The sequence below is a fragment of the Ambystoma mexicanum genome, chromosome 11 (genome assembly GCF_040938575.1).
Source record: "Ambystoma mexicanum isolate Mex_15411 chromosome 11, UKY_AmexF1_1, whole genome shotgun sequence".
Lineage (NCBI taxonomy): Eukaryota > Metazoa > Chordata > Amphibia > Caudata > Ambystomatidae > Ambystoma > Ambystoma mexicanum.
This window is the reverse complement of record NC_090934.1, coordinates 952399919-952420534: the sequence shown is the minus strand read 5'-3', so window position 1 is coordinate 952420534 and position 20616 is coordinate 952399919. Positions and strand designations below refer to the sequence as shown.

The 20616-nt window shown below is 45.0% G+C and overlaps 1 protein-coding gene across 6 annotated transcripts in view; it reads right to left on the bottom strand.

Moving 5' to 3' along the window:
- Window positions 1-20616, bottom strand: part of LOC138503961 (uncharacterized protein C11orf24 homolog) — a 606597-nt gene that overhangs the window by 298391 nt on the left and 287590 nt on the right. The window lies entirely within an intron of this gene.

Genomic DNA, 20616 nt, shown 5'->3' with positions numbered 1-20616 from the left:
CAGTTTTTCGCTCTAAATACTCTACCAATTTAAGAGACAAATCTGGCGTTGGGAGAGAGGAACGTGTTAATATGGAAATTCTTGGCAAGTACGTGGGGAAGGATGGGATGCCGATGAGGAATACGTGGGAGGAACATCCAGTTGAAAGAATGTTACCACCGGCAAGTAACTTGTTCTTCAAATGGATTGTGTCCTACCACGCATTCCTCAGCCTAGATACACTCCCACAGCAGTCTGGATGAGGTGGGTGCTAAGAATTTCTATTTATTGATGCTGTGAAGAACCGCTTTGCCAAATTTGGCCTCCTCACCTGACATAGTCTAGGCAATAGTATCTACTAAAGGTGTGAAGAGACCAACAAGTAGCCGCTCTGCAGATGTCCTGTACGGGTTCCCCTCGTTCAAGAGCCGAATAATGATAATATAAGGATGTGTTATTTTATATAGCGCCTTTATCCAAAGCGCTTTACAGAGCACATATTTACATACAATATCACCCAACCAAATAAGCCGCCACTCCCCTAGTGGAATGTGTCCTTAAACCATTGGGTGAGTCCTTGCCTGCCAGAGAGTAACATTCCATAATGCACAGAACAATCCAACGAAAAATAGTTTGCTTTGTATCAGCTAACCTTAGCTTACGTCATGTGTAACCACCAAAAAGTTGGTCATCCTGTCTGATATTTGCCATCTTTGAAATAACTTAAGGCTCTTCTAGGGTCTAAACGGTGCAGCTTCTCCTCATCATTAGAAGAATGAGGCGGTGGCTAAATAGTCAGTAAGACAATCCTCTGTGCCAGGTGGCACTCGGTCACCACTCGGCAGAAAAGATGAACGCACCCTCAACATTACCTTTTCCTTAAAAAAGGTTGCAAAAGGTGGTTTAGAGGACAGTGCCTGCAGTTCACTCATGCTGCGGACTGATGTAATAGCCAACAAGAAAATAGTTTTGAGTGTTATCATTGTTAAGGGGCACAAAAGTAAGGGCTCAAAAGGAGCTCCCATACGCTGCCTCAACACTATGTTTAAATCTCAGGTCGGTACAATGAAAGAAACCGGCAGAAAATGTTTTCAAGAATTGTATCAGAATCAGGACCTGGAAATAAGATCCTTCATCAGGTGATCTCTTAAATATGGAAAGTTCCACCAAGTAGCCCATGATTGTGGATACCTGGATCCCTGAATGGGCTAAATAGAGTAAAAAAAAAAAAATAATAACAGTAGGAACTTTACACCCAAAAGGGTCACATTTCGTCTCCCTGCACCAACTGTGAAACCTGTTCCAATGGCAGCAGTACAGGAACTTCGTTGCTGGCTTTCCAGCTGAAAGCAACACCTCAATCACGTCTTCTGGAAGGTCCCAATCTTTGTATCTCACCCTCTCAGAAACCAGGCGTGAAGGTTCGGAGTACTGATTTCTGGATGAAGGAGATCCCCGCCCCCTTACGAGAACAAGTCCTCTCTTTGGGGAAGACTAATTGGAGGGCAGATGGCCATTTCCAGAAGGCCCGGGTACCACGTTCTCGTGGCCCAATCCGGAACATGAGGATCAATGATTTTCCGCACTTCCTCAACCTCCTGATGACATGAGGAATGACTGGCACTGGCGAAAACGCATACAGAAGTGGAAATTCCTAGTGCACCACTGTAACACTTCAGAGGCAGTGGGGCTCTCGCACCTGTCGGCATGCGTTTCTTGCTTCTCGTCTCATGGCCGCTCCTGTATGGCAGCGTTGGAGGTTGCCATGGTGACGAGTGACCGCTTCGGTTCCCTTGGGGAAGGAACGTAGTATGCTGCATAACGTGACAGATCAGTTGTCCTCCCATGCAACACAGCCTCACAGACTCCACCTCCCATGCAGCATTGCATTCGGAGGTGAAACGCTGCTGCTATTCTTAAGCGTTATTCTTCCATTATTCTGGCAGGTTTTATCCTGTTACGACTATGGCTTTGCTACACAGACATTCTACTGCCTTATCCCTCACCTTTATGATACGTCTGTTGCCGACTCGGAATTGCTATAACTGACTTCCTGATCATACGTCCCATTTCATGCTTAGATCAGCCGTTGCCGACTTCAGTCTACTTATCGGATTCCATTCCGCCTAACGTTCTGGATCTCCTGCTGTTCCAGTTTTTCAACACTGAACAAACACCTGGTAAACCTACAGCTTTGCTTACGCTTTTGCTGCTTGTAAACCTACCTTCTCCATCTTGGTGTAGTCAACCACACGTAGCCATCCGGCTAAGCCCACAAATGATAGTTCAATACGCCATCACATACCAAGGCTTCACGCTCTCCTGGTTGCACTGCCATTCAATACCACAAACTCTAATACCCTGTTTTCATAGTGGATTTTGTTTGGCACTGTCCTCCTGTGTTCTATACCACAATTGACAATATTACCCTATCCTGATTATGGACCTCAATGGGAATTACCACCACAAGTCATTATCAAGTTCAACAACCATCACATGCACTCAAGGACGCTCTGCGGTTTTGTGCACCAACCTGGACCGAGTGCGACCCCCGTGCCGTCTGGGTTATTTACCTTTACTAATTGCCCTGTTTGTTTTCTCCACGCCGTTGTCTCTCGAACTATCGTATTTTCTTCAGAACTCAACTCTATCCCCACTGTGGTAAGCCAGTTCCTTTTCCTTCCCCTATTACTGTTATAATTCCAGGATTAGGGGGTTAATTACATATCTTTGGTTTTCCTAGGTCCACGCTCCCTATATCTATTACATCAATATCCAAGGTATATCAGGGAGGTTTTGGAACATACTATGTCTGTTCTTTTCCACTTGCATTAATCTATTGATTATTCTTAAAACAGCCCTGGTTTGGCGGTGTGCACGTTCCCCACTCTTTCGTATGATTTACCCCCTCTATCTGTCCAGAGGGGAGAAAAAAAAAAAGTTGAGGACTGGATTCTGGGTCAACCCTGGTTTACGAGTGGAGTACTGTGGGCTTGCTGTTCTACCTCTTCCATCTGGTTGACTCGAGGTCCATATCACAACACCCCAGCCAGTTTGGTGGCGAGTAACAACCACAAACGCGTCCCCTAGAGATCCTCTTTGAGGAGATTACCTGGAGCAGAACTGCTTGCACTTCCAATCGACAGCCGTCGCTAACAGATCCACCTAAGGGGTTCCCCAAATGGCGAAGATCTGTAGGACTTCCTGAGCCAATTCCCACTCGTGGAAGATCGTGCTCTGCCTGCTCTAAGCATCCGCCGTAGTGTTTTGTTTTCATCTCTGGCTAGATGAACTGCGAGAAGAGAGATTCCTTCCTTTAGTGCCCAGAACTAGAGGTGCATTGCCTCTCTGCACAGGGGCAGTGACCCCCACACCCAGCCTCTTTTTGAGGTAATGCCTGGCCTTTGTGTTGTCTGTCATTATCAGGACATTACTCCCCCGTATCGAGGGCCGGATTGCCCTCTGCTCTAAAAGGTTGATGGGAAGTCTGGACACAGATGGAGACCAGTGTCTGCTGATTGAAAGATCCTTCATGTGGGCTCCCCATCCTGAAAGGGAGGTGGCCATCACAATTGTCATCTCCGGAAATGGTTGCCAAGGGTTCTCCTCTCATATTCTCTCAAAAGGCTCACCACAGAAGGTCCTGGGTGATCTTTCTTGGGATCCGAGTAAGGTCTGTCATCCTGCCGGAGAATTGAGACCACTGGGATCTGAGAGCCCATTGAAGGGATCTCATTCTTAGACGGGCTTCTGGCACCAGAAAAAAGCAGGATGCCATGAGGCCGAGCAACCTTAGGAAATCGAAGACCGGGAGATGTTGGGTCACACTGAAATGTTTTCACCATCTGCAAAAGATGTTGAGCCCTCAACTCGGGTAGCAAGGCTTTTCCCTAGGCTGAATCAGGGACTGCTCCAAAGGATTGACGCTTTTGAGAAGGTTTCAAGTTGGACAGCTTGAAGTTCAAGAAGAAGGCCAGCTCATGGAGGAAGTGGCAAGTGCGGCAGAGGTGACTTGGCGCCTGTTCCGACGAGCAAGCTCTGATCAACCAGTCGTCCACGTAAAGATAGATGTGAATCCCCTCCCTGCTTAGTCTTGCAGCCACCACTGCCATAAGCTTGGTGAACTCCCTTGAGGCAGAGGTGAGCCCGAATGGCAGAACCTGAAACTGATAGCGAGAACTGCCAACTGCAAACCTCAGGTACTTTGTGGTTTTGTGGTTCTGATGGATAGGTACATGAAAATAAACATCCTGAAGGTCCAAGGAGACCAGCCAGGAGTTGAAGGGCCTGAAGTGTCTGCAAGAGTTACCATCTTGAACTTGTACTTCCTGAGGGGAAGCGCCTCAATTCCAAGATGGGACACGCTCCTACGTCTTCTTGGGGATTAGGAAATAAGGAGAGTACCAATCCTGATCCCTCTCTGCTGCGGGTACCAACTCCATCGCCCCTTTCTGTAACAGGGTAGAGATGTCCTATAGGAGGATCTGATCTGGATCTAAGATAGATCAGCCTTTTGGGGGGCAATGCAGGGGTTTTGTCTGCAGCGCCCATGCATCCGAGGTTATGCGCCGCCACCTCTGAAGATGCAATGATAGCCTGCCCAAAACCACAGTCTTATGGGTAAAGGAGTCGGAACGGTTTTGCTGACCCAGCCACAGGAGAGGGCAAGCTGGAAAAAGCTTCCAGGGAAGTCCTACCTCCTCTACCGCTGCACCCACATGGTGTCCTCTGACCTCTGAGAATACTGTCCTCTCCCCCTTGAGATAAAAGAATTTAATTGAAAAGGATGCCCTCTACATCCCTGTGCACAAGACTGGGATTGAGAAGGTTGTCCGATTGTCGCCCCAGAGATTTTGATGCAGCCCTAGAAGCTTGCAGCTTTTCTAAGCTGTCATCAGCTTTCTCTCTGAACAGCTGGGATTTTCTCAGCCACGCCAAACGTCTTATCACAGTGCTGGCTGCCACTGCCCTGCTCACAGCATCAGCTCTGTAAAGGATAGATTGCAGTGACTCTCATGGCCTCCTTGCCATCCTGTACAAAATTGCAATTATCCATGGATAAGTGCACCCCCTCCATTCATTTATAAGATAATTCATGCGAAAAAACGCTGACAATCATCCTTTCCAAAGGGATCGCCCTGCTCAAAGGGCCTGTATTCTAGACAAATCACAGTAGGTATGTTTAAAGTTCATTTATTACATTTATTGCTTACAAATCATTGAAAAGCACATTTATAGAGAATAACCCCACAACACATTGATATATCATATATTAAAAACCAATTTTAAAGATACATATATCACATCTAGAAAAACACATATCAAAACCAGTGATCGCATATCACCCATCTTTACTCACATCCACTTTCATCAACATTCATACCATCCATCATTCGTACTGTGCAAAGAACCGCAATACTAATCACTTTGTTCTAGTAGTAGAACCCCCATCTATTAGGATTCAAATATTATTGTATAATTACAAAGGCCTATTTAACACTAAATATTTCTGTTCACAGAGTTGAACCAGGCAAATGTTCAAAAATAACTTATTTATGAACATGTGTCAATTGCCTATGTATTTTATGGAAACTCAAAGGAGCCCAACACGGCAAAGTGGGCTCTATGGTGTTGTCTACCCGACTTTCGTGCACCTCAATAGACAAATAATATTTCTATCTGGTGCGCCTCATCAGGACATATATATTATTAAATACAAAGACGCCAGTTCATATTGGCATAGTTCAGCTCGATATGTAGTGCGTGTCATCTAGGTGTTCAGAATATAACTTCTTGCCAATTTCAAATGAGTTTCATACTTCTGTAGATCAAACTGTTTCTGTGAGGGTCTCTAAAGAGAGATGACTGGGGGAAACCTGAGTATGCTTGGGTCCAAAATGTTTTCAATAAGATGTGTTTCATATTGTAGACCTGTACTGGCCGTCAATGCTTGCCAAAACTTCCCTCCTGGGTAGTTTTTTGCGTCTTGTGGTTGTGGTCCATTCCTTGCAAATAGGTGTCTCTCTGCCACGATTGTTCATGAGGCACGATTAATAACTCCACAAGGTGATAATCTTATTCCCTGTGTCCCTCCGAAGGGGATCTCACCCTCGCACTAATGGGTCCTTGTTGCATGTATCCAAAAACTGCTCTTATTCCCGATTCAAGAGATTCCCATTCTGCGCATATGTAGTTCTCCATCCTAGTCTGCCAAGCACACTCCCTGCCATCCTGAACAAGGTTCAGGAATCCTTCCCTCTCCTCACCTTCCGGAATGTGGTCCGCTGTCAAAGCTGCGACTCCCCCATACGGTGTAGGTGTATTTGGGGAGGGCACTGGTGGCATTGGCAGACTTAAGGGCCATGCTGCGGGAACTGAACACACTCTTTCCCAGGGCATCCATTTTCCTATCATCCTTGTTTGCTGGGGCCGAAGGGTATGCAAAAGCACTAGAGGAAGAAGTCATTGCTTGCACCACCAGACTTTCTGGCATTGGATGCCATGTTAGAAACAGAGGGTCAATAGAAGCAGGTCTATATTTTTATGTTAAGGTACTGTTCGCTGCCGAAGTAGAATCCGGCTTAACACAATTTTCCATGAACCTTATTCTCAATGCGGTGTCAAATGGCAGTACCACCTCTTTAACTGGTCTATAATTCAGTAGGTCTGTGAGATCGTCTCTCTCCACTATAGCAGCTGGTTTAGCCCAACCAAGATACTCTGACATCTTACTCATTTACTCATTACTGATCTATATGATGGGTCAGAGTAACCTGGCACCTCTGGATTTCCAAAATCAGTCTCAAGAGAAGTCTCCCAACCACTGGCCTCTTTCAGAGCGTCAACAAGATTTTTCATCTTGGACTCCTCTGAAACCAGCTCCTCTGGTACATTGGGGGTACCATAATCATACCCAAAGGGTACATCCTCCTCCTCCTCCTATTCTTTTTCCTCGAATATTGAACCCTTGGACCTGAAGAATTCTGGTCTTGGTAAGGAACAAGTTACTTACCTGTAACTGTTGTTCTGCAGCATGGGTCTGGAATGGATTCACATGCTCATGAATATTCCCCGTCGTCAGGCTGGGAATCCTCGGTAAAGAAAAAACCAGTATCAGTTTCGTTTCTGATCTGTCTTTCGTAGTAGTAACCAATCACTGATCTCTGCGTCATACTGACCACAGCCAATGACTGCCCTCTACCTAAGCCCCGAACCCTCCCACCTACCCCTCTGCGGCTCTTCACTTGGTCATACTGCCGCTTCACGTGTTACCAAATCTGAAGATGGCTGCCAGAGGCGGGGCTTAGGTAGAGGGCAGCCTGACGACGGGGAATATTCATGAGCATGTGAATCCATGCCAGACCCCATGCTGGAGAAGTGTTAATACGTCTTATAAGGCTCTACAGGAGGCTTTGAAGTTCTGAGGTACCGAAGGCGTCAATGGCGTGGAGGGTGTTGAGGCCAGCAGCTGCATCGAGGACTTCGACGGCTTAGGGGAATGCCGCGATAAAGGCACTGAGGACCCCGACACCTTAACCTTCAAAGCAGAGGCCGGTGACTTGAATCTCTGTGTCAAAGAGCCTCTCTTCCTGGGCTCTTGGGCACGCGAGAAGGAGACACATCAGGGGCCTTGCTGGTCTTGAGAGACGCAGAGGGATTGGAAGACTTCTTCGACTCTTTCAGAGGGGCATTCGGTGGAGCAGCGCTCTGAAAAATAACATCTTCAAACGGAATTTATCCCATTCCGCGGGAGTCAACGACTTACTTGGGAAGGAGACCTTCCCATCAGGTGATGAGGAAGGCGACAATGACCCGTGGCATTGCTTCTTACTGTTCTGGTGAGAGGGCGAGTGTCAAGACCTCGACTTTGAGCGCTTCTGGAGTGCTTTTTCTCCGGGGACCCGTCCCTGAAGTCATCTGAACATTTTCTTTTTGAGGTGGGAGGGCAATTTAGGAGGGCCTACATGCTTACGAGTTTCCCCTTCCTCTCATGAAAGGCCTTGACCATCATAGATTGGCAAAACACGCAGTCATCGACTTTGTGGTCTACCCGCAAACAGACTATGGGATGGCCATTTTTGCCCCACAATCTGCACATCACTTAAAACCGGTCGTGGGTGTCAAAGACATTGTCGAAGATGAAGTACGTAGAAGAAAATTCGCTGAGGCGATCATCGCTCCAAAGCTTGCTGACATGTGGAAAATCGGAACGGAGGCAACGGTCGCTGCGTGTGCTACTTATACCAGCGTTGACGTCACGGCGGCAGCCGCCAAGGGCCACGACTTGACGCAACACCGCACCAGATTCTATGGAGAGAAAAAAAAATCCAAAGCATGCTGCAATCAGACTTGAATATCAAAGATGAGGAATGCGTGGGAGGACACAATCCATTCAAAATGCTGCTGCCTGTGGGGTGCAGACCTGGACATCGCATGGAAATCACTGGCAATTGCAGTGAGTAGCTGAGCTTTTGAAGGCATCACCTGATGCATACTTATCATATGATGTGAAGATTGCACCACGTCATGTCAATACCTGGCAAATTATAGGAGTACATTGGGCAAACGATGGCAAAAGTGACCAAATGGTGAATCGCCAAAACTATTTTCTTTGTCAATACTGATTTAGTGGTATAAAGAACTATGCTGCATGTCAGGCTTCCCCACAATACCGCGCCGAGTTGTGATTTCTGACACTGTCGTCAAACACGGTGCTTTTAAATGGTGGCAGCCAGCTCTGCTCTTTCTACCGGGGAAGTGTGTTCGAGGCGTCAAAAACACCAATAAAGCAGCGCACGCATTACCACAGAAATAAACTGGCCCACCTCGGGCATTGCAGAGTTTATCGATTGTGCCATCATTAAACGTCTTGCCACTGGCTAGCTAAAACGTACCACGTGTTGTTTTTCACCAAGTTAGCGTTAACAGACGGCAGCATCTGTCTTCTTCGCGGGCTCTTGACTGTGCTAATAAACACATGGCCCCATTTATCAAAGTATGTATTTGTAAACCATCCCTGCACCCCCAACACAAAACCGCTGCAGTGGTAGGTATCCTTCCAGAAGGCCAGAAGCGGATATATTTATTTTCTTAGGTTCGCTCACACTAAATGTCCTACATTCATATTTTTACGACAGGGTTTTCCCTCACGATAGAGCAGAACCGATGATGGAGACCTCGTTAGTGACGCAGCTGCGCCATCTGGTGGTCTTTATTGGGACATGTTCCATCTGTTCTTTTCTCCCAGGCCAGATAAGCGGTTTAAAATGTCTTTAAAAAGTCCACCTCCCACCCGACCCGGATTGCTTGGCACAAGACCACACAGAGGATATAACAGATGGTATCAGCAATGATATATCACTGATGACATCAACAGGGTTGGGGCCTCGGAGTTAAGTCTGTCGTTGCTTCCAGCACACGTATTAGGCATGGATTTAGCTGTGAGAAATGATGTCACCTAAACTATTAGCTGAAGTATTTTTTAGTAATTACAGTAAAAAAATGATGGTGTAAACACTATAGTTTAAATAAAGTTAAGATGACGTGGTTTGTAAAGAAAACCATTGATACTCGGGTGTAGGAAGTGGTGACCACCTTAAATTTGAGTCCACACCACTCAGAGATGTCCCCAATGATGCCATTTGTAGCTCATTGTTGCTCACTGTTGTCATCTCATGTATGTGCTCACAGGCAGAGCAACAAGATGGGCTCAGAGTCGTCGCATGCCACACAAGCTTCGTTTCCTGGGTTTTGTTGCAACAAATCGGGTCGTCTGAACTCGGTCTAAAATAGTTTTCCCATTGAATTTCAAGGGTTTTGCTATTCGTTATCCTTCATCTTCTCCGTGGCCTGCTGGCCATGGCCCAGAATAGCCACCACCTTCAGCTGTGGCCACTGCCTATGTTGTACCAATTACTAAAAAGAAATGTCGGAGGCCAAATGGCCATGGGCTTTAGTTATGACCAGTGGCTTCAGTCCAACAGCCGTGATCCACATCCCTCTGAGTAGTAAGTCGCTAGATCCCACAGATCCTAGACCTTTGGTCCCGGCCAGTGGCTTCAGCCAACAGCCGTGATCCACATCCCTCTGAGTAGTAAGTCGCTAGATCCCACGGGTCCCAGGCCTTTGGTCATGGTCAATGGCCCCAATGCAAAAATTGGGCAAAAAGCCCACGGGCAGGCCACAGCCTTCGACCATGACCACTTTCCACCAGTGCACTAAACAGGCTAAAAGACCATGGACTGATATCCATCTCCCTATGATGAGCGCTGTCCACGCTGCCCCTATGGTGCTCTTGTAGGGTTGCCGCCTACCCAGATTTGGTCTGGAGTTTACTTCTTTGTCCGGTTTCATGGACATAAAGCCGAATTTCCTGTCCTGCTTTTGCGGAGTTACACAATCACTCCCTTGGGACACAATGGCAGTCTCCAGTGTCGCACAAAAAAGCAGTAAGTTGTGCACCAATCAGATGCAGGCTCTGTTGCTGAAGGCAAGCAGCCCAACAACTGATTGCTGCATACCTGCCAGTTCAGCTGCATGCCCCCAGCTTGGTAGAGCTTGCTTGGAGCACTTGCGTTTGTTTTAAAAGGTAAACAAACCAATGGCATGTTTGCCTGTGTTGGTTTGCTGTTGTGGTCAAGGACCAATGCCCTGGATTTCGGCTTTTGTCCGGAAATGCAGAGCAAAACTGCCCTTTCTACGATGGCCATTTCTTTTTTTCTCCGAGAGCAGCAGCAGACACACGTGCATTCCACCACCTCGAACACGAAGGAAGGGACTTTTAAAAGAAACATCTTCAGTACAAAGGGCAATGCACACGCCACTCACTACACCTTTGCATTGATAATGCATCTCCAAGTAGTTATTAGGTCAAGAGCCTTCTTTTTCTATGCAATGCATTTTGATGAGGCTGTACTGACGTTGCAAACAGATGCCCGTTCAAGATGCATCTGACCCTGTGCTTAGTCAGCGTGATCCACTGCAGTCAAAGATTTTCCTGAAACGAGAAGAGTACGCATCAGGTAACGGTATTTGTATCGCAATAGGACCGCAATGAATATATCGTTTAAGATTGTGACATAATATCTGGTCAAAGTATTCACGTTACGTTTCTGGCACAGCCTTTCATCCTTATTTTACAGTGGAAGGTTTCATAAATGGTTGGTGCCAATCAAGTTACATTTTGGCTGTGTCAGACTTTTAGCATTTTATCATTTTTAGGAAGATTAGGTTAGTGCCTCGGTGAGGTACTACTTAGTGGCGAGTCCATATAGCAAGCTACCGACTCTGAAAAGCCAGTAATGCTGGGGAGGCGTCAGTCACAGCCTTTCAGCTTTTCCCCGTGGCGATGGTGATCAATTAAAACTTCTCACTTGGATGCTAGCACCACCCAAATGCCCGTACATCTCTGTCACCCAATGCCCAAGCAAGTTTTGAATGCCTGGGGATAACCTGAGTAAGTGTGATGTGGATAATACATGTTTTGTCACAGGCCAATTAACCCTGAAAGCCACTATATGGTCAACGAGGCTGGGGAAGTATACTATGCGAGTACACTTTACAGGCACGTTTCCTCTCCCAATGGTATATTTTTGTAGTAATAGGATTGCAATTAATACTTTTTTAATCGGGGAATAATGCCTGTGTTCAAGTAGCATGGAGGCTGGTATAGTATTTCACTCTTATTTCATGGCGAGAACATGAGTAACAATAACATTAGGTTTCATGACTGGTTAGTGCCTGTGCAGGGGGGGGTTGGGGCCAATGCAGTCGAATTTTGGCTGTGCCAGGCTTAGCATTTCATCATATTTAGGGAGAATAAGTGCCTCTGAAATAGTTAAAATAGTGACTCCAAAAACTCAGTACCGCTGGGAAGGGTCAGTCACTTTATTTCAGCATTTCATCATTGTGATGTGTGTGTGTCGGGGGCGGGGGAAAGGGGTGTAGGAAGGAGCTCAATGCCGAAGCAAGTTTTCTTGCTGGACACAGACATTTCATCTCTAGGAAGGTGATAACAGGAGTAATAGTGATATCTAATATATAAAGCCGAATGTATATGTGTGTGTTGGTTTGTCCGGTTATACAAATCCACACTGTTGAACCAACGTCTACCAAATTTTGCATGTATTCCTCATTTGCCTGCGGGAAAGATTGTAGTCACTGCTTGGATGCAAAGAATTCACTCCGTAGACCCCCTCATTTATTGATGCTCACCCCGATTCACTACAATAGGTACTAGAACGAGGCAACATTTAGAAAAGTGTCTGAAGCAAAATGTTTGATGTGTTGGTTATTCCTTTGACATTTATTACTACTTTATACAGTTCAAAAGTGTTTATTAAAGCATTTTTAAAAAAAACTTTATTTAATTTTGCACAGTTACAACATCACTTATTTATACAGCTAGATAATGCATGACACAGGAATCATTTCGATAGCACATAATCAGGCAACAAGGTGTACAAGTCTATCATAGTGCTACATTTCCTTTACCACCCCCATCTTCTTTAATGATAAGAGTACTGATGGAATTCTCCCCATATATCCCTCAGTCGGCTTTTTGGGGGCAGCAGACGTCGCTTGCCCAGGTCATATCGCTCACCCATTAATCGTAGGGGGTATTTTACTCTTCCACCTCATTAATATAGCAGGTTTAGCCAGCAGCAGACCAATGTTTATACGTTTCACTTCAATGGGTTAATCTTAAGTACATAGCCCAATATACACGACGTGTGTTCCCATCGCACAGGCTGGTCCACCATTTCTTCTAGTGAATCACATACCTTGCCCCAATAAGCAGAAAGTTCCCTACAAGACCACAACATATGTTTTCTATCAGCATCCTCATCTCTGCATCTCAGACATTTCCCCCTCAACTGTTGCGTACATTTTCTTAAGGCGGGCAGGAATCAGGTGCACTCTATTCAGTATTTTGAAGTGAATTAATCTGTACCTAGAATTGTAAGATACCGGTTTCATCAACCTACACAGTTGCAGCCAGTGTGCCTCCGTAAACGTGATACCCAGATCCTTTTCCCATTGTCTGCTGTTTGCACCCTCCTTGTCGACAATGCCAGTTTATCGAAAGCTGAAGCAGTTTTCTTCACCATACCGGAGGAAATTACATAGTTTAGGATTTGGTGTGAGGTCGGTTCTTGAGGGAAACCAGCACAAACCAATGCCACTGCTTAGCGGAGTGTGAAGTACTGGTGTTTCTGGAGTGGGGTATCCCCCCACATGCATCTTAATGTCATCCCAGGTCACAAACATGCCATTCCAATCTAAGTCCCCAAGATTTATTATGCCTGCCCCCCGCCAGTGTGCTGCCAACACTGCGTCTCTTGATGGGTCCAGGTAGGGTACGTCCCAGATTGGCAAAACCGGGCTATACATTATAGTGTTCTGGGGGTGTTGGACTAGTCTCGACCATGCTTGTTGTGTGACTAACACTGGATATAATTGGTTGCCACTCCCTTTCCTTCCCATAGCCACCCTATGCATCAGTGTAGCCTTACTCTTCCCCTGCCTTTCTAGCTCAATAAATGACGTGAGTGGCCCACCCTGTGTCCAGTGCACTGCATAGTATGTCTGAGCTGCCAAAAAATACAATTCGTAATCTGGAGCGGCCAGCCCCCCTTGCTCGTACGGTAATGTAAGGCGCTTCCAACTGGCTCTTGCCTGTCCTTTCCACACGAACGCAGAGCATGCTCCAGTTATCTTCATAAAAAAGGATCTACCTACCCACAGTGGTATAGTACTGAAGAGGTAGAATAGCTTGGGAAGAATAATATGTTTTACTCGCCCCATCAATGAGACAGGGAGCTGCTTCCATCTTTAAAGCTTAGCACACACTGCAATAAGATTGGCGTCACAGTTCAGGGAGCGTACCAGACTTGCTGAACGCGCCTTCTCCACTCCTAGATATTTCACCTGTTGGGGGTCCAACGCAGACCGAACAGGTTACTAGGTTCTCTTGTACTGTCCGTCAGCTGGAATATTTCAGATTTATTACTGTTCAGGGGAGACCTGGATATTTCCCAAACTCTTTGACCGCGGCTAATACCCTCTGCCAATATTTCTCAGGATCCTTCACATACATCATGATCTTGTCTGCATATAGTGTTATCAATTCTACCCACACAGGTATAACTATACCAGCTCGAGTGTAACAAGCCCTCAAGAGATCTGCCAAGGGTTCCATCACCAGCGCGCACAGTAAAGGTGAAAGCGGGCATCCTTGCCTGTTGCCCCCCGCTAGTATCAGTATGGAGGATAAAACTCTGTTCACACATACTCTAGCATATGGTTGCGTACATACAATGTGCACCCACCGTATAAAGTTTGGGCTGATCCTATAGTTATGTAGCACTATTAAAGCATTTTTAAAGGGAATTCAAATAAAATTAAAATGTTTTTATCACGCCACTCCAAATATGGGAAATGGCAATGTAACAGTTTACTTAAGTTCATTCACGAGAAGAGAGCACAATCAATCTTTCTTGGACATTTTCTCAAATGTGCTAAAGCCATTAAGTGCCTGAAACATGCCGCACAAAAAAACGAACATCACTTGGAAAAGTTCCATCTGATGCAAAGCAAAAATCAAGATCAAGAGCTTCTGAAACAACAAACATCAGCCAGGCTTGCCGACCAGAGGACAAAAGCAAGTTTCTCCAGGGCAAATGAGATGCCAAAGCAAACTGAAGCAAGACTTGCTGACATGAGGACAAGAGCAACATCCTCCAGGGCACATGAGACACCAGAGCAAACTGAAGCAAGATTTGCCGACAAGAGGACAAGAGCAACATCCTACGGGGCACATGAGACACCAGAGCAAACTGAAGCAAGACTGCCCACAAGAGGACAGGAGCAACATCCTCCAGAGCACATTACACACCACTCGATCAGGACACAGGTAACACCGGGTACCCCAGCAAGTGGATAATAAATGTGATTGTATCACAGGCAAATGAACTCTGAAGGCCACTAAAAGCTAAATTGGGCTTCGGAAGTATAAGCCATTTGTCAAGTGTACCTAAACCAGCTTTTGAATTTCGATTGGGATACAGTGAATTTAATTCAGAGATGTAGTAATAGCCACTTCTCTAAAGCACCTCCAAGGCCCATTCCGTTTGCATACACTAGGAAAAATGGGCAATACATCGTCGTTGCTTCCCTTTTCGCTTCAACTTTTCCTTTAGCAGGTTTTGTTGATAGGTTTATGTGCCTTCCGTGTGTGCAAACTGCAGATCATTGGTTACACTCTGCAAATGGATGACTTGGCCTTCCATCCTTACAATAAAGCTACAATATTTGCCCTTGAGTTGGGTTACATAATGAATAGTTATTAAAATCAACAGCAGATTTTTTGTTGTGCAGCCAGGATGTGAGCCTGGGAAATGGAGGTCACAGACTAATCTCGGCTGCAGGTGCTTTACCCACCAAGCTATTTCAGTGATTCATTGGCTTCTGAAGTTTAACATTTTTCTAGGAAAAGGTGATGGCGGATTCAGCTGCCAGCATGAGATTTTACAAATCTGATGCATTCTGGGAGTTGGAGTCCAGGCTCAATTCAATTGGCCTTTAGCACAAAATTGCAGTGGTTTATTAAAGAATAGAATCATGGTGTTCTCTTTGACATGCCAGTAATATGCATTCCTTACAATAAGGACATGCAAATATTTTCTAATCCCCAATACAATTCAGCGAGCAAAATTCAATACAAACATGGTAGTGTATTTTATTTATCTTGCAAAACAGCAAAGTGGGATAATGGAAACATCCAAAAATGTGTGAAGAGCTTGAAATCTTCAGGATGCTATTCCGCTAGGGCATTTTCCGCTTCTCCGCCTTCCAAGTTCTTCAAAATGTGTGCCATATGAATACACGCACACGTTACTTACAATGCTACAAAGACATACTACTGTTGCATCAAGCTCTACAAACAAACCATTACAGATGTACCCCAATTACTGCTCTGGATTGGCAAACACATTATTTGTTTTTGAGATGGAATGCATTTTGTTTAAGAAAAAGAAAAGTGGCACTTTCCGGTATTGGCAATTTCCAAATCATCCTAAATGGATGTGCTTTTTCTGGTTATTTTGTGGATAGTGTATGCTTTGAAGGAAGGTAGATTTTCTTTTAATTTTGTAGAGGCATACAACTTTTTTTTAAATACCAACGTTTGTAAGATAACGCAGCAAATGGGTATTACTGGCCATGCAGCTTAACATATCTGGTCATGTCCCATTAGTGGTATCACCGACAAGATACCACAACTTGAGATTTTAATTGCATACAAGTGATCTTTGAGCAGGCGTCAAATATGCCATTTTATGCTCCTATGTCCAGGAAAACCTCCTCAAGCACTAACTTGCAATTTGAGTATGGACTGGATTGGACCGCAAATTCTTCTGATTGAAGTGCTAAATTGATACCAAAGGAAAGAGCGCGCTCTGCTTCGTCTGGAATATCAGGTGATGAATCGAGCCCTGCCAGGAAGACTAAGATATTCTGTGTTTACAACAAGACCTGGGAGCAGAGCTACAAATGGGTTAAGGCAGCAGGACCAGGAATGCAACATTCAGCAAAATTCATCACCCGTAGCTGCAATCAATTTTACTCTGAAATGGGATGCTGAATCTGCAGTAGAAAAAACATGAAAATATAGACAAACATCAACAGATGGCGAAGGTATAAAAAGAAAATTCCACCATGAAGAGATGTGTGTGGTATGGGGTGGTAAATGGAAGCCCTAGTTCCCTACGGGTAAAATAAATAAGAGTAGGCCAAAAACAGCTTGTTTTGTTAATAAACATTTGAGCCGTTTAAGATTTTCTTGCTTACATTTTCCAGTTTGGAGGCGCTTTTGCAAGATTACTTCTGAATATTTCATCCAAATCGGTCTAGCAAGTCAGAGGTTATTAGAAGTAGAATTTTGGGAAGTCAATGAAAAGTGGTTTTAGATTAATTTAAGAGCAGCAAATGGCATGCCATATATAATTAATCCAGATTAATCCTTGCTCACTGTGTTTAGAGAGGCACAGCTTCAACTCACTGATGAGGCCCGACTAGGCTGAAACACGTGTCTGGGGTTGGTGATGGCACTGTTGTTCAGAGGAGATTTGCCTAATATTTCGTTGCTGGACTGCCCGTGTTATGCAAATGGTTATTTCTCCTCTGTGAAAGGTACACCGAGCCAAAACGTGTTTATAGAACCTCACGAGTGGGCACCATCCCACAGAATAGGTTATTTGGCCGTGTTTGTCCCCGGTAGAGGGGTTCCCAGACCTTTTTGTGAAAATATATATTTTTTTTTATTGTGACAAAAAGAGGAAATGTAACTATGTACACTTGGGCTTGCACTCCCAAAGAGGTGCATAGATAATCCTCGGCATGATTGCCATATTTAAGCCACAGAGAACGACCACATTGAAGAGGTTTTTTTTAATTAGTTCATTTCACAAGAAAGAAAAATTAAAATTAAACGCCGCACAGCGCATTTTTCAGTTCTCCAACTGCTTGTTCATGTACAACATACACCATGTGAGGGACATTCTGAAAAGCGTTGCATTCACTATGTTTTACACACTCTGCTTTGGTCCCTTTTTGCTTTCGACAACATAATTGTAAAATAGCCTGACATTCAAGTCGTTTCCGACTTGAATGTCAGGCTATTTTACAATTATGTTGTCGAAAGCAAAAAGGGACCAAAGCAGAGTGTGTAAAACTCGTTGCACTGGTTTCAGAGGCAAGTAATACAAGCAGGAATGAAATCACCATGCATTTTTGTTTCTCCAAATGTCCTTGTACAGACTTTTATCTAGTGATCCATATTTATAGATCTGCTGAAAGAGAATATTCGTCCCTTACCTACTGTTTACATCTGCAGACCAAAAAAGTAAACCTCTATATAAGGAGCACTAGCTTTATAAATACGCTGGTGCCTTATAATGGCCAAATCGTGTGCGCACATTTTAGTTATACAAACCCACTGCAGTGTATTATAAACCTGCAGAGTAACCTGGTGAACACACACAATCTCAGATTATTATCTACAGGCCCATGTAACCACATTTGTGGTCTGTGCAAAATGCATATTCAATAAATAGAAACATGAGGTGCAAAGAACATTTCAATGCTCGTCCTCCTTCAAAGTCCATTGCCAGTATCCATGTGCAAATACGCAATACATTCACAATTAGGGGAGGTGCTCTAACATGTATCTACACATTTTGTTAACAGAAGTGCATAGTGACTTTCAGTACATATCCTCAATGAAGTGCACAGTGCCTGAAGACCGATTTCAAACGTATTTCCTAAGAACTATCCCTCTAGGTTATCAAAATAAAGGGCATGGTGAATTACAGTACATCATTATATTGCAATCCTTTTTTTGTTGCTTTAAGTGCATACAGTTGAATAACTTTTTACACTAGCATTACAATATAATACAATCATTCAAATAAAATGTAAAAAGAATTGAACAGTATAAAAGAAGGGACTACATGATACAATTGATTTATATTTAAAAATATGGAGAAAAAAAACCCCAGATTAATTGATTAATTCAATAAGATAAGGACGAGAAGAAATCACACACTAAAAACACATCTAACACACATTCAAAAAATACAAGAGAATAATTAATTGTTAACTTAGCAGCCAATAGTAACAATAGGATTCAAGGATCTTTAACTTCCGAAAGCATAGCAATCGCCTTAAGCCAGGCATGATGGGCAGCAGAAGCCAACAGATAGGATTCTGCTGCATAGAGCATACTCCAAAATGGATCACTTTCATACATCTCAAACTGGGCATAGGCCTTGTCATAGCAATCTCCTTAAGTAGGGCAGTGCATAGGTGTATGTGTCGACCAGTTTCAATTTGTTGGCCACATAGCCAGGAATACCCTGCCAAGCTAGCCTGATGGCATACACAGGTAATATATCAAGGCGCAGACACATAATGAAGCGGCTCAGCATAGGGAGGCGCCACCTAGTTGGATATTGCCTCGGACCCTGGGTGAAGCCCCCCTGTTCTGTATACTGAATGCATTTATGCCTTTCCGCCAAGGAAGCCAGAGTCATAATCCAGACTCCTAAAAAGTTTGCTAAAGAAAACAGGAACCTCTTGTTTGCAGCAACAAGTTTGAAAAATATCCTGGCAATGAGAGCAAGTGCAAAGCTCTCCAAGGCTCTAAACCACGTGCTACGAGTGTACCGTTCAGCATGAGCCATGGCAGATTATAACAAAGATGCAAATCTGCCACCACCAAACTTTATTCTAACCCATAGTTTGCACACTGCAGATGTCCAAATAGACAAAAGTGATTGAAGGCACAATTCCAGTCTTAAAAACTCGACTGGAACGGAGCCCGGCAGACCCAATAGCGACCAAAGGATTTTAGCCTCCAATTTAAGAAGCCAGCTAATAGCCCTCTTAGGAAAAACCTCTAAGGCATATAGAATCCCTGGAAAAATTGCTAACCATCCTCTTATTCCAAAGTTTCATTTTCTTTTTCTTTGTGTATTCAGAGTCCGACATGACCAGCTTGATCATTTCTTGCAAAACAAACATTGCTTCTCAAATTTGCTCAAAAAGGGACGTTGAAGCGAACGCTCTGGTGGAATCGGCTCCGACGGCCGGGCAGCAGTCGGTTTGCCAACCCAAGACAGTGCATGATGCAGCCGGAAAGCCACCTTGAGATGGAAGCCTTGGACAAAGGCTTCCCCTAGTTCACAGGACCAAAGTTCACGAACAGCTGTGAAGTCTTTCGAAAACTCTTTGTGCATGCCACGTAGAACTTAAGGGCAGGAGCAACGTCCAGAGAGTGCAAGGCCCTCTCAGCCGGAGACAAAGGTTTTGGGGGGAAAAAAAAAACCAGTTAAAGGTTTGTTGAGGTGGAATTCTGACAGAATCTTCAGCATGAAAGAGGGATGCGACTGCAACACCACCCTCGATTTGTGGAACGTCAGGGATGGCCGTTTGCAGGACAGGGCCTGTATTTCACCCACCCTCCTGGCACAAGTGATGGTTACGAGGAATGCTGTTTTCCACGAGAGTAACTTCAGAGGGGCCCGAAGCATAGGCTGGAAGCCCCCCCTCCCACATGAGCCTCGTCAGAACCACGTTGAGTTCCTACACCGAGGCAGGCGGCTTCACCAGCGGGAAAGATTAAAAAAAAGTAATTTGAGGAATTCCTTGAAGAGTCGATGAGGCCAAAGTGAAGACCTTCCTGGAGACCTGGTGTAGCGGGAGATGGCCACCAGATGCACTTTCATCAAGGTGTGCACCAGTCCAGCCTTGGCCACGGATAGCAATTACGGGAAGAATCTGCGGGGCCATGACCCTCAGAGGGGTAATCTTCTGCTACTGGCACTACATAGCGAAACGCTTCCACTTGTGACCGTAGCACTTCAGAGTCGACGATGCGATGGCCTTGGCGAGTACCTCCCTGCAGTCCACTGGGAACTCATATCCTACAAACTCTAGGATTGCAGGAGCCAAGCCCTCAGGTTGAGCTATCCTTGGTCGTGAGGCAGAGTTGTGCCACCTTCTCTGCTGACAGGCTGAAAAGGTCTGCATACCAAATGTGCCTCGGCCACGCCGGGGCAATGAGAATCATCCTGCACT